Source organism: Papilio machaon, chromosome Z (genome assembly GCF_912999745.1).
Source record: "Papilio machaon chromosome Z, ilPapMach1.1, whole genome shotgun sequence".
NCBI lineage: Eukaryota > Metazoa > Arthropoda > Insecta > Lepidoptera > Papilionidae > Papilio > Papilio machaon.
The window spans coordinates 2,586,046-2,605,516 of NC_060016.1; the positions used below are offsets into that span (position 1 = coordinate 2,586,046).

At 32.6% G+C, this 19,471-nt stretch overlaps 1 protein-coding gene across 3 annotated transcripts in view; it reads left to right on the plus strand.

Moving 5' to 3' along the window:
- LOC106720039 (anion exchange protein 3) overlaps positions 1-19,471 on the plus strand; it is a 53,603-nt gene that overhangs the window by 4,781 nt on the left and 29,351 nt on the right. The gene's annotated exons all lie outside the window — the stretch shown is intronic.

Genomic DNA, 19,471 nt, shown 5'->3' on the forward strand with positions numbered 1-19,471 from the left:
GTGGTTTCATCAAAACTTTTGATGAAACCGCATAATTGATAGATAGCGTGCTATTTTGGAAACGTAAGATAGTTACATCTACGAGTATGATACAGTTACTTTGCGTTTCAAATAAGTAGATGCGAGGCAATGACCCCAAACGAAAAAAAAACGCTATTAAATATTTACCCCTAAAAGTACATATATCTTTCTTAATCCCAGTGAATATTAAAATTAAATATTATATTACAAACTAGCTGTCACCCGCTACTCGGTCCGCGCGCAATTAAAAAAACTAAATGGGGGGGTATGAAAAATACATGTTGGCCGATTCTCAGACCTACTGAATATGCTCACAAAATTTCATGAGAATCGGTCAAGCCGTTTCGGAGGAGTTCAAGTTCGAACCCCGTGACACGAGAATTTTATATATTAGATATCTCTTTCACTGTCATATCTGAAAGCGAAAAAACAAATGGTACCTTTGATTTGATACCTATGACGTCACAGTATGACGCAATACGTGCACATTATTAGTGGAAAAAACACATTTTACCGGAGATTTTGAATAATATAAATTGTATACTCTAAATCTATGCATTTAACTGACTATCGATATATCATGGCTAACGTGTACGTGTTAATCAGCCAGTTATATACACAATGTTCTGACCTTTTTATGTGGTTATTGTTTTAATCCGTGCACTGATAAATATGTTGAACATGGGGGTTGTGGTCAAGCACTCGGTGGTTAATTATTACATAATCATAAATAGGCAATATAAATAAATTCTATTTACCGATTGTTTATTTTTTTCCATTTTTCTTTTTCTAACTGAAGTAGTTACGCGTGGGTTGATGTTTTCGTTTTATTATTGTTCAGTATCTTCAAAGCGTTTTATGTTACATGAGCACATAAGTGCCTCTAATCCATTTCTAAGATTGCTCTTGATATATAATATATATTCTGAGAACTTTTTTTACAATAGCGTTGAAAATATTTTTATCATTAAAATAGCTCGTGTATCGTTCAAAGTAGGATGATATAATTTTTAACGAGCAGTAAACTTGTTGACGGTACTTACTGTTTGCATGTTAGGTTTCGACTGAAATGTCACTTGTTTTGACACATGTTGTCGCCATTTTTTCAATGGGAATGTGAGGAATGACAATAAGTGTCACCCACAGTTACATCGACATGTCATTTATGGTTCTTGAGTTCTTGTTAAAGAATAAAATTTACAAGTAAGTAGGTACATTTCATTCTGTGTGATTGTCATTCACATTAATCTTACTAATCTTACTATGGATGGAAGGATGTTTGTTTGAAGGTATCTCTAGAACAGCTCAACGGATCTTGATTAAATTTGGCATGGATGTAGAACATAGTTTGAAAGAATACATAGGCTACTTATTAAGTTTTTTTTAATTTGACGCGGATCGATTCGCTGGTGACAACATGTCGTATGTAAAATTTTAACTGAAAAAAAATAACGTTTATGATTACTCGTAATGTTTGAATGTTATGAATAATGGATATTATCAATCATTAAATAAGTCTAATTAATTAAGCGTATACGCAAGATAATTAATTAAGCGAGCATTAATGATAAAGTGAAGACCACGTGCTTTTGTTTATTTTATAAAATACATTTTCAAACTGCATAATAAACAAAGTCACTATTGTTTACTAGGAAATATAAAGTGAATTTGAATATATCGATGAAGCAACCGAACCATTCGTCTGTATCACCAAACTACGCTAATCAAAAACAATCAATATACATGTTTGTGCTGTAGTTCTTTGAGTATCACATGTTGATGACACCAGTCAATTGGAAGATCGTATATAGCAATTTATTGATGATAATAATTAATCATTTAAGTAGTAATAACGTCTTATTAACCTTTATGTTGCAAGATAAATTAAAAAAAAACACGATTCACCAACATTAAATCAAGCTATCATTGAATTATTATCGTGAATCATCACTATTTTATAGGACCCTTAATCCTAAACAGATGTTGGTTTTAACATCTAACTTCTAGATATTTTTTTAAAGAGAATTAAAAATTAATTAGTCTACTTTTCTATCTAACTCGGTCTTATTTGAAATCCTCAACACAATCCAAACGTGCAAAAAGAACAAGTGAACAACAAATTATGAATTTACATTTTATCGTGGACTGCCGCTGCCAATTATATCTTACTTCTTACTTAATATTATAAATGCGAATGTTTAGATGGATGGATGGATGGATGTCTGTTTGAAGATATCTCCAGAACGGCTCAACGAATCTCGATGAAATTTGGCACAGATGTAGATCATAGTATGGAAGAACACATAGGCTTATTATGTTTTTTTTTAAATCCCGCGCGGACGAAGTCGCGGACGACAGCTCGTACAAAATATATATAAAAATAATGTTGTTATCTATGATTCTTAAATAATATGAGAAATAAACATTTTTTGTACAAATATTTCAAAACATAAAGCCACAGTAAGAATTTAATTTAAAGCAAATTAAAAACTTGTTAGCAAATATCAAATAGTAAAACAATGTTTGACATTCATCAAGAATGTATCGCAAAATGTATCGAAACTAAATATTTTTCCATTATGAGCTTTCGTTTAATTTTTTTTTTCAATTCGAATTACTGTTTTCAATCTTGAAGTATAATACATTGAATCACTGAATCAACAGTTTGTTAGCCCTGAGGTCTTTATAGACGATGTTTATTTATTACCCACTTGCTGTCGCCCGAACACCGTCTGCGCGGAATTAAAGAGAAAACTTAATAAGCTATGTATTATTCCAGTCTATGTTCTACGACTATGCCAAATTTCATAAAGATCCGTTGGACTGTACCGGAGATACCTTCAAACAAACATCCATCCATCCATCTAAATATTCGCATTTATAATAATATATATAGTATATAGTATAAGTATGATTTAGTATGATTTCACCAGGTACAATTAGGTCGAAAACTTGTCATAGCATAGCATAGCAAGTTATAGCTTTAACGGTGTGTGTACACTGGAGTAATACTACAGCACTATTGCCATCTCACTCATTAATATTCCAAAGTTGTTTGGTATGCGTAGCGGCGAATTTTAAAAAAAATGTTTTTCGTTCGTGCGATTATCAAAATGTTTTGTCTAAGACGATGTAATTTTTAGGTGCCCGTGTTTCCTTATCTTCGCTAGACAGCCATGAAGGATTTAATCGTCAAAAGTTTTGTCAGTTTCAACTGGTTTCAGTAAATATTTCTTAACCGGAAGTACATTTGATGGACAATTCCTTGTTTATGATAAGATACATATTGGTATGTTTTTATATAAATCAGATAAGATTTTCTTATCGATTGATCTAGTTGCGTAATGCGTTCTTTGTCTTCATAAATGATAAAATGAAATCCCTGCGACCTCGTGACATAAGGTTTGTGTCTCAGCAAAACTTTTAAAATACTTTTTAAAAACCTTCACTTGAATGTCTTGTTTGTAACTGATATCTATCTATATATATAAAAGAAAGTCGTGTTAGTTACACTATTTATAACTCAAGAACGGCTGAATCGATTTGACTGAAAATTGGTGGGCAGGTAGCTTAGAACCAGGAAACGGACATAGGATAATTTTTACCCCGTTTTCTATTTTTTATTCCGCGCGGACGGTGTCGCGGGTAAAAACTAGTATTTCCATATTAACGATCTAGTAGATATTGAAACTTTTATGCTAATGTTTTGAATCATCTGGATAAAAATAATATTATAATAAAAATATACAATAGCAACAGATTAAAAAGTGTGAGGTTTAATATTGAGAAGTGTAGATCTTAATCGAGTGGCATAGAGTCGGTATATTGATTTAATTACTCCCGATGGGATTGTGCGCTGATATATCGTATGTCAAAGGGTCTGGTCGGCTCATTCATGTTTGTCTACAACGTTATTGTATTTTGTTATCTGATATTTCACTATCAGTATAATATTATCATAGTAACTGAATTTCATCTCTAAATAATCACGTACAGTATCATAATCTCAAGTTTATTGCTGCTTTAAAAAAAATTGTGACTAATGTCGCGTTTCCATGATGCGTAATTTTACTGACGATAATTTCGTAACAATTAGCTGTGTCCGACTATGTCCGTCACTAGCATCGGTTATAAAAAATAAAATTAAAAATATGACACTCAAAGTATAACACAACAAAACGTCAAATAGATTAGTATCGTGTTTAAGATTTCAGTACACGAAACATAAGGTATAATTAGATGATGAAGTATTGTGCAGTAAATGAAATCAGTTATATACCATTCCTTTTGCTTCAATCTGTTACTAAAACTAGTATTGAAACGTTTCTCTTTTATTTACCTCCCTCGAGTTCCGTTTCACAGAGACTATTTGCAGAGCTTTGAATACAACTACGTATATAAGATTTGAAGCTTTTCAAATTCGATGAATTCTGCCATTTAAATTTTCAATTTAATATTACAAAATTTCGATTTCCGTTTATGAAACTTTATGTTTAAACATAGTGGAAACAAATATTCAATCAAAATGTATCATACACTTAACTGATACAATGAAATATAATAACGTTTTGCATTTTAAAATAGCTGTCGTCCGCGACGTTAAAAAGACTTAATAAGTATGCATTCTTCCAGACTATGTTCCATATCTGTGCCAAATTTAATCGAAATCCGTAGAGCCGTTCCGGAGATACCTTCAAACAAACATTCATCTATCCATAAATCAATTTAACATTCGCATTTATAATATTAGGAAGATTAAAGTACATTTATATTCGAATATTAATTTTTATAGAGTACTTAAAACTTGGTTACCGAATTTGACAAATGTAGTTTGTTTCAACGCTATATTCTTTTTAGTTAGCATTAACAAAGTAAGATCTATTCTGTCGGTGTTAAACTAGTAGTTCAAAGGGTTGAACTATAATACAAAATAGATGATTGTTCTTTGAAAACTATGGATGTCGTCGCTAAATAGAGACTCTGTATCCGTATGACCTTCAAACATAACATCTGCTGGACAGAGCCCCAAACGTTTACAAGATATTGGGGTTACACACAATGTTGGTAACACGATTAACCAACTTTATCATTTCACATAATGTAAACTCTTTGAAGAAACTGTATATATCTTTGTTTGGTTCGGCTTTTGCAAATAAGAGCGTAGTAATTATTTTAATTAAAAACGTACACTAAATAATCACAAACGGCTTAGTAATAATGGGAAGTAAACAAGGTCAATTCTGATAAATTTTTTGAGTTAATAATATTTATTTTGTTGCGATATCGCTTTGATAATCCCCCGAACATATAATCTGGCAACAACGCCCACTACGTAAAAAAATATAGACTTAAAACCCTAAAAGATATTCTTCTCACTTCTAATCAAAATAACCTATCGAGGTCGAGGAAATAATGATTAATTAAAATGTTTTTTTTAATTAATTGATCTGAAAAGTGTTAGTGACTTAACCTTAAATTTGTCCTAAGATTGTCCTCTTCAAAAGTCAGATTCTAACTCGTGTAAACAGACTCTAACATCTTGTATCACTGTCTATATAATAAATCATTAGTTATTGGCGTGTAATATTGTCTTATGTATCGCGATTGATATAAAAGATAAGAGGCTTAAAGATCACTTATCTGTTACAAGTTACAACAAACACAATAACATTAGATTATGGAGATTTTAAGTGAATAAATTGAATGATTACATTGTGTTCAAAACTTTAAATACGGTGGATACTTCTACAAAACCTTTCACTTTAAAAAACGGGATATATTAAGCGCGCGGATTTCCCTACGCCAAATAAAAAAAAACAATCTACAGTAAAAGTACATTTTGATAAAGTGTGATCGATGATGTGATTTTTAGTCTGTTCTACTTTTATTTATTTTTGAAATAAAAAGTGAATATTTCTATGAATAAAAAAGAATAGAAAAAATAGGACATTTAATAAAATGTCCGCGTACTATTAATTTACGCGATATATTTATGGCGAAAGAACCCAATTATATTATTTCAATATAATTCGTAATTTTCATATAAAAGTATATACAAACTTGATTATAAATAAACAAAATGTGAGCCGTCATGGGACGCCTGGCAGATGAAACTTCGTGTGTGTACAATTAATATGAATAAAAGTAATAAAACATACATATATATATATATATATATATATATATATAATGTATGTATACCTTAGTATAGCTTGGCGACCCGTCGCCACGGCAAGCGTCGCCACGCCAACAATTCGGTTTACAAGTGATCCTATAGATGTTTCACATCAAAAATTTTATACGTTACGGTAGTGGAATACCACAGTACGAAAAAGTAACACAGACTACACATACTCGTATGTGTTAGGATTAATAACGCAACTGTTAATGTCCAGTCCAATCAATTTATGGCCATCTAATTAAAGTTCGATATTTTAACGCAAAAATAAAAGTAAACAATAAAATAAACATAACTATATATTAAAGTGACAATATTTTTTACAACAAAAACTTCTTATCATTCATCGTTTTGAAGCTTCAAGTTAATAAATAACATTGTATTACAATTGTAAAGGAAATAAGTTATAGAAGTTATTTAAATGATTGTCGTCCTCTAACTCAAACGATGATGAATTCTGAGCAATGAGAACACTAATGACAATATAAATCCTAGCGAAAAACACTGTTTCATTGTTGTGAAATAACCCACGTGACGTCTTTCGCTTATGTAATGCACACATACATAAACATCCACATATATGTTATAATCACACATACATGTGATTTGCAACAAGTTTTTATAAGACCTGGGCCGTAGGATAACTGATTCTGTTTCTTCCAGCGCATGTGTACGAGGTAGACTAGCTTTGGTTCAATTAAATAAAATGATCCAAAATATACGTTGCTTATATTAACAAACCATTTTTTACATCCATAATTTTTAATTCTAACGTGCAACATATTTTTACATATTTTATAAGTTTTGTATATTTTTTCACACTGTACACTCTTTTCACCACTTTACTATATTTGAGAGCTTGGCAGCTTGGCTTCTTCACATGATATGAGCTTGCGTTTAAAAGTTCGACTTCCAAAGAGTGAGACAGCGAGCTGGCGAATGAGTCATCAGAAATATAAAGCGGTCACAGCGCAGTTCACAGCGGTTTAAAGATATGCACAGCTGACTTTTTGTGAAAAAAAAAATGAATAGTTATTTCGTAAAAAATCGACTACTTAAATAATTCACTTGACTTACTTTAAATAGAAATGCAAGGTTTATGTATTTATATTTAGATGTCATGGAACAATTATAAACTTCTTGGAAATCTAAACCAAAAATATATTATCGTATATATCAAAAATGCGATCTTAATCTGATAAAGGATATGGGAGCATGTTCGTTAAAAAAATACGGAGGTGTTAATTGCTAGCAGTCGTTAGATCACGACTTTTTTAGTCTTTTCAATACTTCGCTGCGAGTGTTTTAATTTATTTTTAATCAATTTTATAACGCGCACAATCCATGCAGTAATTTTCCATCCTTGCTGAAGCGCTTTGAAAATTAAGTTAAATATTGCACGTAACTAGATTATTGGTTTTTGATGTTGAAGTCAGGCGCAGGTCGACTCTATACTCTTAATACTGAAGTAATTCTCTCAGCTCACTGGGCTGCAACGCTTATACATTAAATGAGTTAATTTGTGACAGTTATAACTAGTTTTATCTTATTTTTATTCGATTGGTACGATTGGTTCGATTATTGCGTAAGAGATTGTGATAGTAGTTTTTGTTTTTAACCGACTTCAAAAAGGAGGAGTTTCTCAATTCGTCTCGTATGTTTTTTTTTGTTCGTCCATAACTCCGCCCCTAGTTGTCTTATTCTCATAGTTCTTTTTTTATTTGAAAGGTATAGCGTGTCATTTGGTCCAATTTAAAAAACAAAATTAAAAAGTATCCAGTAGTTTTCGAAATAAACAACTGGTAAGCCCGTATAAGTGTATTCTGGGTAAATTTTACATGTTGTCATCATCGATAATGGACATAATGTTACCTATTTGATCTGCCTAAGTACTGAAAATTCAAAGGTTATTTACTATAATAATGCTCACAACGCGTAGGATCTAATAAGTTTGAAATCGATGACTAATGGACATGGACAATTTTCCACTTATAAAACCTTCATTGATTTCACACGTACTCGGTGCAAACTTCACGCACGTGAGATCGACACAAATTTCATATTTATTGGTAACCAAGGTCCTTTCGAGTTAATTTATTCTACATAAACAAAAAGGCCACCTCGCGTTGGTAAGTGTTTTTTATAAAACTTGAATCGAAAAAGTATATCAAAGTTGTTATTAGCGTTGTGTACAGATAACGACTTTTTTAAACGGTGTCAATGCTGAGCTGGTTTTAATTTCATTTTCCTCTTTAAAACCTTGATAACGGCAGATACGCATGGGGCGCTATTACATTTGTACTGCACTTTAAATGATACGGTACATTGCTTTCCGCGGCCATAGCGTAGTAATAAGTATTAACTTACTCGTTTTAGTTGGCACGTCAATCAGAAGTACACCTTTGATCTCAACGTGCCAAATAACGGATACCAAATCTGGTTTTGATTAGTAAATTAGGCGAATTTCATCATCATCTCCCTGACCTTGTCCCACTTACGTAGGGTCGGTGCACCAGGTTTCCGTCCTCCAAATCAATCTGTCTGCCGTCATCTTCAATGTCTACTTCTTTTTGTCATGTCACCTTTCACGCAATCCATCCATCTCTTTTTAGGCCTACCTCTACCGGTGTACCCCTCCACACGCATACTTAACGTTCTCTTTGCCACATGCGATTTCTCCCTCCTCATAACATGCCCATACCTTTTAACCTTTTACTTCTCAATTTTTCTACTACCGGTATAATTAGAAACATGAATAAATAAAATTAATTTGTAAATTAGATTTTCTATGGTAAAGAAACATGACGGCAATACATGTTTTCATGTCTCTCATTGTTTTCAAATAAAACTATATGTATTAATAAGTTTTTAGATGTATGTTTGGTCGTGGAACTAGGTTAGGCAATGTTCACATGACCACACGATTGGAATTCAACCGAGTGTCCATCGTCTGTATCTGCCAGTCGTGCGTCCGACCGCAACGTCTATTATTGATCATAATGTATGGCAACATGATTGTTTTAACGATTAATGGCTAATGCTATCTAGTTTAATCGTGTTTTAAAAAGGCCTAGCATTAAAAAGGTTAAATTAGTCACGAGTCAAAAATAGTAATATTCACTTGTTACTCTTACATTTACAATATTATTGTTGTAGGGTACTTTATAAATAAGTATTTTAATGTGTTTAATGCTCTTTAAAAATTTAATTCATTTTGATATCTCTTACAACCCGACTTTGCTGGTAGTATTTATCATCTCTTTGGCCTTATACCACTTACGTAGGGTTGGCGCACAAGGTTTTATAATCCTCAATATTTGGCTTCATTTTTTACGGCCATCCGCCTGCTTGTCACTAACCCTACTTGGGAATATCTTAAAATAAATAGATTCTTCTCTATGACCACCTCTATATTCCTGACGAATTCCTGAAGTGATCACTCCAATAGATGAGGTCTGAATATTCGAAGTGGCAGTAGTAGTATTACTTAGAAATATTGATGTCAAAGTCAAAATTAATAATAAGCTATCTTTTAAGTTAAACCAAATTACCATATAGTTAAAAAATTTCATAAAGATCATTTAAAAATTCCAACTATTATTCTTTCTATGTACTATATCGGCCTTCGACGATTAACAACATCAGACGGAATATAGCTCTTGAGATCGCAAGCAAACATCCGCGTGCCAAAATTTAACCGCACATGTCAAACGGCAAAGACTAATATAGATTTATTTTTCGAAGATTGCCAATTCATAAAGACGATGTTTGGGAAAATTCCCTTTCGAATTTCAGTAAATAATCGTTGAATCTTCACCGTTGTATTTATGTCAATATTGCCATCTGTGATTTGAGAAAATAAAAACAATTGCTCATATGAAAGGTTTCCAATACTCGTAAATATCATTATAAACATTTTGATAACAATAAACTCAATATATAAATATATTACAACAGGAATAAAGTCGTTACCACCGTTATCTTTGGCCGGGCTACATTTGAATACCTTTTGTCTTCCATATCTTTTAAATCGGTCTGAATCATCTTTCAAACATCTCAAGTGTTTGTTGAATATGAACATTTAACTGTAGTTAAATACTTTGTAAAAACGTTTTATTTCAATAGTTCAATTACACTGGTATCTAAGTGTTGATTAAAAAATCAAGAAGTCACCTCACCAGATTTGTATTCGTACCGCTTTAATCGGTCCAGTCGTTCACAATTTAATGGACTTAAAAATACGTTTATACTAACTCCAGCAAAACTATTGGAACGCTCGAATTTTAAAATTCACAGTTTCTCTAAACTTCTAAACTAATACTATTTGACAGGCTATTAAAAAACTAATACGCGTGAGTTTTGCATCTTAATTTCATGTCCAAATTCAAAGTCCAAATTTATAAAAATGTCTCAAATTCTAGCTGAGAGCAACATATGGTAACTCTTTTGTTTATTTAGTTTTAAGATAGTGGACGTAAGTTATACAATATTTGTTAGACATGACATTACTTAGGGCCGAAACACATAAGCGCGTTGCGGCGCCGCGCCGCTGAAATCGGCAGTGCGCTATAGCGGTGCGGCGCCGCAACGCACGACGTGAATTCCAGCGTTATGACGTCATACTTGTTGACAAGGATGCAGTTTGTTTCTAACACTCTTGCAAACAACACGTGTCAACCGAGTTTTTTCTTCTGTATATATTTTGATAACTCGCTTAATAGCTCTTCAAATGATGATATACTCATTCTAAAGTAGGCAACAAATTTTTTTTCGTCTATCTTTAATGCTTCGTATTTTTTAGAAAAGAACTCGCCATTTGGATTCATACCCTTACTTAATGGATGTATCCAGTATCTTCTTTGCCTTATTTTTAAGATAGAATAATGTCTTCTTAATAACAAATAAGCAATAAGTTTATTACGATCCATCGCAGAGAGACGTCTATCCACACTCAAAAATCACGAGAAAATGGTTGCCCTACCATAATGCCCTGTTTCGCGACGCCGCAACGCGGCAACGCAACTGCCGATTTTGGCGTTGCGGCGCCGCAAAAATAAGCAGTTTGCGTTATGTGTTTCGGCCCTAAGGGCCGAAACACATAAGCGCGTTGCGGCGCCGCGCCGCTGAAATCGGCAGTGCGCTATAGCGGTGCGGCGCCGCAACGCACGACGTGAATTCCAGCGTTATGACGTCATACTTGTTGACAAGGATGCAGTTTGTTTCTAACACTTTCATTTTTTTTCTTCTGTATATATTTTGATAACTCGCTTAATAGCTCTTCAAATGATGATATACTCATTCTAAAGTAGGCAACAAATTTTTTTTCGTCTATCTTTAATGCTTCGTATTTTTTAGAAAAGAACTCGCCATTTGGATTCATACCCTTACTTAATGGATGTATCCAGTATCTTCTTTGCCGTATTTTTAAGATAGAATAATGTCTTCTTAATAACAAATAAGCAATAAGTTTATTACGATCCATCGCAGAGAGACGTCTATCCACACTCAAAAATCACGAGAAAATGGTTGCCCTACCATAATGCCCTGTTTCGCGACGCCGCAACGCGGCAACGCAACTGCCGATTTTGGCGTTGCGGCGCCGCAAAAATAAGCAGTTTGCGTTATGTGTTTCGGCCCTAAAATATGTAATTTCCGTCACGGCTTAAACATTTGGTACTGACAGCTTCAAGTGGTCACAGTACCATTATAGTTTGTCTATTTAAGGATGATTAGATTGACAATTCACTAGAGATGGGTTGAGTAAATCGTTCATGAATCTTTTCGATATTCGATGATTGTTGTCATACAACGTTCAATTAGTAACTTCGTAATACAAATTTTGAAGCTATATTCAAAATCTACTAGTCTTCTAGTTATTAAAAAAAAAAAAACAGAAAAATGGGACCCATCTGCAAGCACTTCCTTTCGATTAAAAAATTTTTTATCAAAATCGGACCACCAGGGGCGGAGATTCGCAGTAACACACATAAAAAAAAAACTTGAGAGGTGTCAAGGGACACCCGGATGGAACGAAGTTCCTTTCAATTAGTTAGTGAAGGAACCAATGTTTATTCTATGAATAACAAAATTAAGTCTTCACAAGAAGTACATTTTATTTCTATGAATTTTCGTTATATATTGTCACGTCGTTGCCATGGTGAAGTAGCGCTCATTCTTCTATAGCAAAAAGTGTCGTGACAACTTTTCGTAAGATATTTTTCCGTCTAGCCCCCTTTCACAACGCCCGATAAGGAACTTCGTTCCAAAAAAAAAAAAATTCAGTCGAATTGATAACCTCCTTCTTTTTGAAGTCGGCTAAAAATACCTAAATTATACTAGTTATTTATTCCATTAATTTTATTACAAGACTGGTTCTCGATAGCTCATAGTTGTTTGTTATGCGCGTACGGTCCGATACTATTCTATATACGAGTACTACAACCCTTTCGTACGTCCGTACGACATTGCTTCTCATACAAAATTAATTCGATACTTCATAGGCGTAAGTTGTCAAACTAATCATTTTTAAATAAACTATAGCTGGGATTTTAAACTAGAATCGATTCGTGTGTTGCCATTAGTTTAATGCAGTTAGTTTATTTTTGAATTATAGGCTTCCGTTCTGTTGAGTGATTGAATCGGTCAACATCTATTTTTCATACCCCTGTTAAGGTTTTTTTTTTAACTGCGCGCGGACGGAGTCGCGGGCGACAGCTAGTTTTACTATATAATTTAAGTCCATGTTTATTTTATAATAGATAAATGAGATAACAATGTTGCTGAAGATGTATGATGTATGGATAACATTTAGACATTGTGATTATGATCGTGACTGAAAATATATTTAAAATTCATGTTGATTACTTTTTGAACACAACTTAACATATTGTTGATGCAAATTTCTTATTAATGATTAAGTCACGTGTTTGCAAATACATTTATTTTTAATGAAAACATTAAAATGGATATATTGTATGTATGGTTAAGAATGTAAAAACAATTTCTTTTAATTAAAAGTTAATTGTAGACAAATCTCGATCCATCTTAAAACTCGAAAAACAATTTGCCCGTGAATTCGTTTGTTCAGAATAAAAAAAAGGTGAAATGTATGTCATGTGTTATTCAATACTATGTTCTATATCTGTACCAAACAATAAGATGTGTTAAACTGCTGTTAATGAGTAAACATTTTAATCCGTACCCATTTCCTGGATCAAAAGCCTATGTGTTCTTCCAGACAGTTTCTACATCTATACCTAATTTCATTGCGATCCTTGCAGCCGTTCTGGAAATGCCTTCTAAGAAACATCTAGCCATCCAAACATTCGTATTTATCTATATATATAAAAGAAAGTCGTGTTAGTTACACTATTTATAACTCAAGATCGGTCGAACTGATCGGTCGAGGTAGCTTAGAACTAGGAGACGGACATAGGAACTTTTTTATCTTGTGTGCATTTTTTTTTATTCCGCGCGGACGGGGTCGCGGGTAAAAGCTAGTTTATAATATTACGAGTAAGCACAGGTCTTTTCATACATTGTTATATGCCATGTGATTAAGTTCGCATATACGAAATGTACATACGAAATATAACATCTAAATATATCAGTACATAGTCCGAGTTATAAATATAACGTTAATTACAACATTCGGTGACGTAACGTCTACGCAAAACTCTTGTAATAGACTCGAGCAATGGTTTTGTCGGGGGTGTTACGCTGAACACGTTTTTTTTCCAACAAATAGCTGACTTATGTCTGGTATGCCATTTGCCAACTTTCGCATGAGAACATTGCCAATTATTTTCTAATACAAATTCGATTCTGCTCGAGTTATATTTAGAATTTAGATGTTTTTTTCATCTAATAAAATTGTATCGATATTTTTACAATAATGTACAAAAAGTATTATAATACAATTATCAATATTATAGCTTTGCCTCTATGTGCCTTTTTACTTTGTTTGAAATTGTACGTTGTACTTTTTTGTTATCATCTGGATATGAAAAATATCGTAATTATCCATAGCCGTATGACAGTACAAAAGCTTTCATGTGGCTTTAATATAATTCTACCAACAAATGAAATAAAACAACATTTACTAATTAGTGTCTACTTTGAAAATGTAAATTACTACACAGTATAATATAATACTCGTATTGTGTGCAGATTATGTTTTGTTCTGCAAACAAAACTCAAACTTAGTCATTTCGTGATATAATAAACACAAAGAAACAAACTGTTATTCACGATGTGCAACTAACTCTCTTAAGTACCAATCAGTTCTGCACACTACAAAGTGACCGCTATTATCTGTGGTACAACCGGAATTCAATGTATTTATGTATGTATGTATGTATGAATATATAATAATAACGGCTGTTGTACTCAACTGTTGATACACTGGTTGCATCTCAATGAAGTTGGCGGTAATCGGGTCGATGAGCGGATTGCATTTCGAGTGGACGATAGCGGGGTGAAGAGTTAGAGGTGTTAAGACAGGGCTGGCACTTACTTTGTTTTATGTAATACTCAAAAATATTAGTTTATTATAATAATTTAAACTTATTTTAAGTGTAGTAATAAATAAGATTTGTTTTTTTGTCTTGTCCTTAAAGTTTGGTAGCTTTATAACATTTAGTATGGAAAATGGTTGTTCAAATTGATAAAAAATCCATTTTTATGTAAATCTTTTCATAACATACTTCACCGTACTTATACCTACAAATTAAACATCATACTAAATCCACTTTTTAAAAATAAAATAAAAGATTTTAACTCGGTCCTGAAATAGATAAATAACAATAAATTTAAGCGTCAATACGGCTGTAGTAAAAAATAATATTTTTATTTTTCTACACTAGAGTTAGGTTCAAAATTTCGGCTCAAATTATCAACAGGATGGTCCGTCTAATTTAAATTACTAGATTTGATTCAAATAAAGGGAGGAAGTTAAAATTAAACAGTTTAATAAAATATTTAAGATATTTCTTAAATTTTAGATTAAAACAAAGCATTATAAAGTTGATAGCCCTAATAAAGAGGGCGGTATCGACCGCGCGCGACCCTGACCTTAGAAAAGTGTCGCCTCGCACCCCGCTGCATTATCGCTGGCCGGATTTCGCTCGAGATAATAATACCCGCGACTCGAGCCGAGCCGGGAAGCACGTGGTGTTTTGTATACGATGCTCCGATCACAACAACGCCCAATCGTTACGCTAACATACTAATATTATTCAATGTGCGTTTAATTTAGTTTTTATTCAGATATTATTAAGAACTAATTTATAATCAAAAGTACAATAAAATTGTTTCATCCTAAGTTAACTTTAATAGGTACGTATTCTCAGGTGATATCGATTTAATAATAAATAAGACTAATGAATGTGTCTGAGTATAACATAGGAACTATTTTGTACAAGTTTCATACGGAGATTAAGTCAGGGATTAAACATGAATGGAAATTCTTTGAGGCGGTAAACACAAACAATATGTATGAGTGTTTGTTACCAAATAACATCTGAACAGCTGAATCAATATTAATTTAATTTAGAATAGAGTTACATTGCAGTCTGGAATAGAGTATGAGATACTGCTCGTTTTTTTATTATTTTACTCTGACGAAGTAGCGGATGAGAGTTATATATTAAATAATTTGTAACGTGTTACGTGCATGATAATTAATGCCATGTAAAGGTCAACAACTCTCGAAATAAGTTGTATCAGGTATAATATATTTAGAACCGTTAGCACTCACTCTCGTAAGCGTTTTCGCTATCGTAACCAAAGAGAAAGGACTTTTCCTCCCGTCCTCTTATAAACCCCGTTAAAGTGAAGGGCACAATTTCAGTTTCCAAGGGTCCAATTTCAGTTTTTTTAAGATATAAAACATGTATTGGTATAAAATAGTTCCACCGATTAGTCGTAGTAGTAAACAAAACACTCTCTTATGACATCACGCCATCTCTACTTCTTCGTCCAGATGGTTCTGTTGGGTCCATGGAAGACTTGCAGGCGGTGTAAAAAGGCGCCAAATAAAATTAAGGATTCACCAATTGAAGAAGAAATGTAGCAGCGGGGAACAACCGAAAGCAGTTAAATTTTGAAAAGGGTTTACGAAACAAAAAAGGTTTGAGAATCTTTACCTGCGCTGACTAAAGGGAGTTTTTTCAAACATTATGTTCACTAATGTAAAGGTACAGTAAAGGTACGTATCCTTATCGAAAATGATGTCAAAATTAGTATGAGATTTTTGGTGTACTTTACGCCCGTATTTTAATACAAATTTACTATGGCGTTTGTGACACGTTGGGAAAAGAAATATGTATTTTTTTAACGAGCTGGATACAATTATGGTTTTATTATATGTATGAACAGTTAATAGTTCATGGCAAAATCAATTACAGCTACATATGAGAAATAATTAAACAGGTGTTATACGCCGTGCCTGGAACTAGATTAAGGTAGTCTAGAATTTAACTGCACTCACACATGCGTATCAACATAATCTGACAAATCTAAGTTTTTCGATTACTAGCTTCTATTTACTTCACATCAAAGTACATGTCTTTTAGTATTTCAAATTATATTTTACATGTGAAGGTTTCGTTGTTTGTTTCAGATAATTTGATTTCAGTGATTCTATAATAATAGATTTTGAAAATTTACAAAATTATTTTTTACGTTCAGATATTTCCAGAACAAAGTGTTTGTATTCTCTCTTATATCAACGTCTCTAAATATCTTTATTACATTCTATATTCAAAATTAAGCGGCTTGTTAGGGAGAAAATATAAATTGTATGCGGGGGGTTTCAAGATGTTTTCCCAGAATGTCTGCTCTCTATGTTTATTACAAAGCGATTATCGACATTGGAAATATATCAATATTTTTACAATTTCTCTGTCTGTTAAAAGGCGTCGAGACGATATGTGGAAAACCGACTACAAGTATAATAAACGATTTTACATAATTTGTTTATTTTTGTCTAGGGTCATGGTGTGATTTTATATAATTTGTTTATTTTTGTCTAGGGTCATGGTGTTGCTGATGCTCGCTATATTTTTTAATTGCCTTGTTTGCTAGTATTTACTAGTTTTTATACATATCTATCAGGCGACATAATATCTGAATATACGCTTTTCTTACTCACACTTATACTTTTTTACATTAGCAAATATACTATCATACTCGTCTCGTTCAGTAAATTAAAAATTGATATTAATTGGAAGGATATATGCATATTTTTGTCTAGATAGATGTTTAACCGCACTCGATGAGTTGCGGTTGCATTGGTACGTGATCCACAGGCGCGGTGTGTTCTGTCAACTTTGTTCAAACATTCATGTCATAAATCGAGTTTGTTGGACAAACATTTGTAGAGTTACGTCTACCCGCTTCACTTCGCATTTTTGCTGCATATTTATTTTGTATCGGTTTGTTTTAGTGGTTAGTCGTTACCTAAATAAATGTAGAATTTAAATATAAACAACTAAACTACTATAATTAGGAATCAATTTTAATTACACGGATGAAAGATAATTTTATGTGAGAAATCGAATTCATACTAATATTATAAATGCGAACGTTTAGATGGATGGAATTTGATTTAATTTGATGAAATTTGGTACAGATGTAAAACATCGTCTCAAAGGAGACATAAGACTTATTAAGTTTTTTTTACTCCACGCGTATGAACTCGCGGGCGAGTACTTAATAAAGTAAAAATTTACCAACTTTACTTTTGAATTATTGGTCGACGCATGTACTATTCGAACATAGATGTCTCTTCCGAAACTTTCCACATATTAAATAAATGTTGAGGTGTTACGTAAATATGCTTTGCTGGAGCAAACTTGCCATAGTAACATTAGTAAAGGAGTAATTGGACGTGTTGTATTGATATAACATATCTTAACGAATGAACGTAATAATTATAGACTATATCAGAATCAGTGTGCGTTAGGTGTAACCTTGCCACAAGCAGCTGCAACAGGTTCGTCCACTCGTTGTTGTTGCGAGGTTGCTTAGATGTCCTATTTATATCGAATCTCGTTTAAAAAAATATAACTCGACGGCATTTCTGTTGCTTTAAGAACAAAATAAATTTTAATTACTTATCGTAGAATTACACTATAGTGATATACCTACTTGTTTTTAATATCATATTTTTAATATTTTAATATTATATTATTAATATTATTTATTATTTGTCTATTTTTCTTTGGTTCGATAGCTTTTTCAACATTATATTTATTATTTAAAACATAAAATTGCATGCATGATGATGATGTAATCTTGGCCGATATCGGCCTATAAATTGCATATGTCCTGAATGGTAATATGTTTCTGACATATTTTAATAAAAAGAAGAAAAAAAACGTCAAGTTCTGACACTGTAACGCAACCCCGGGATCGGTGTTACGTTAAGTTTCCTGGAAAAATTCCCTGTTTTGTCACAAAGAATAAAATGGCTGGCAGTCTGTCTGTATTAATAAAAGTCAGTCATGTTTAATTTACAGGTTTTGCAGAATTCAATGAAATGCTCTAACACGATTCGCAAATTACTGAATTCGATATTTCAAAATCCGAATTTAACGTTAAATCCTACGATCCTTTGAACTTTGATGTGAGAGAAATATCGATAAAATCAAAACGTTTTTGTAAAAACGAACCAGTTCACTAACATGCATTTATTGGAAATCTCTTTGAATTGAAGTACAGACATTTATGTGTTTTTTAATTTTTATACATAAACCGCACAGGTTTGGGTATATGTATACCAACATCATGGGTTCATACCAACTTAGTCTAACAACTCATTTATAGTGAAGTAATATTTTTTGTTGTTCACCGACAATTCAGAAAGCAATCGGAAACAAATTAAAACATATTCGGAAAAAGTCTAGTCTAGACTGTCTTAGTGCCTATTTCCACTTCGCCTATTCCATTACCAGTGCCTATTCCCACTAGTTGCGACTCTCGCCACGGTTTACTGCCAGTTTCGCAGTAGCATTACTGGAAGTTGTAGAAGTAACTTATAAATGACAATTCAAGTAAAACATGTCTTTATAGAATAGAGAAATTACAACATGTTTTTAATTTCGTCAAATATTAATTTCGACAGTACAAACTTGCCGTAAGACTTAATAATTTTGGATAAATAGAAAGAGCAAATCTTTAGATATCGCTAATCCTTCCGTAATGTATATTGATTGGAACAAAATCCGTCAGATTTAATATCTCGATAAAAAGCATAATCATTTTTAAATT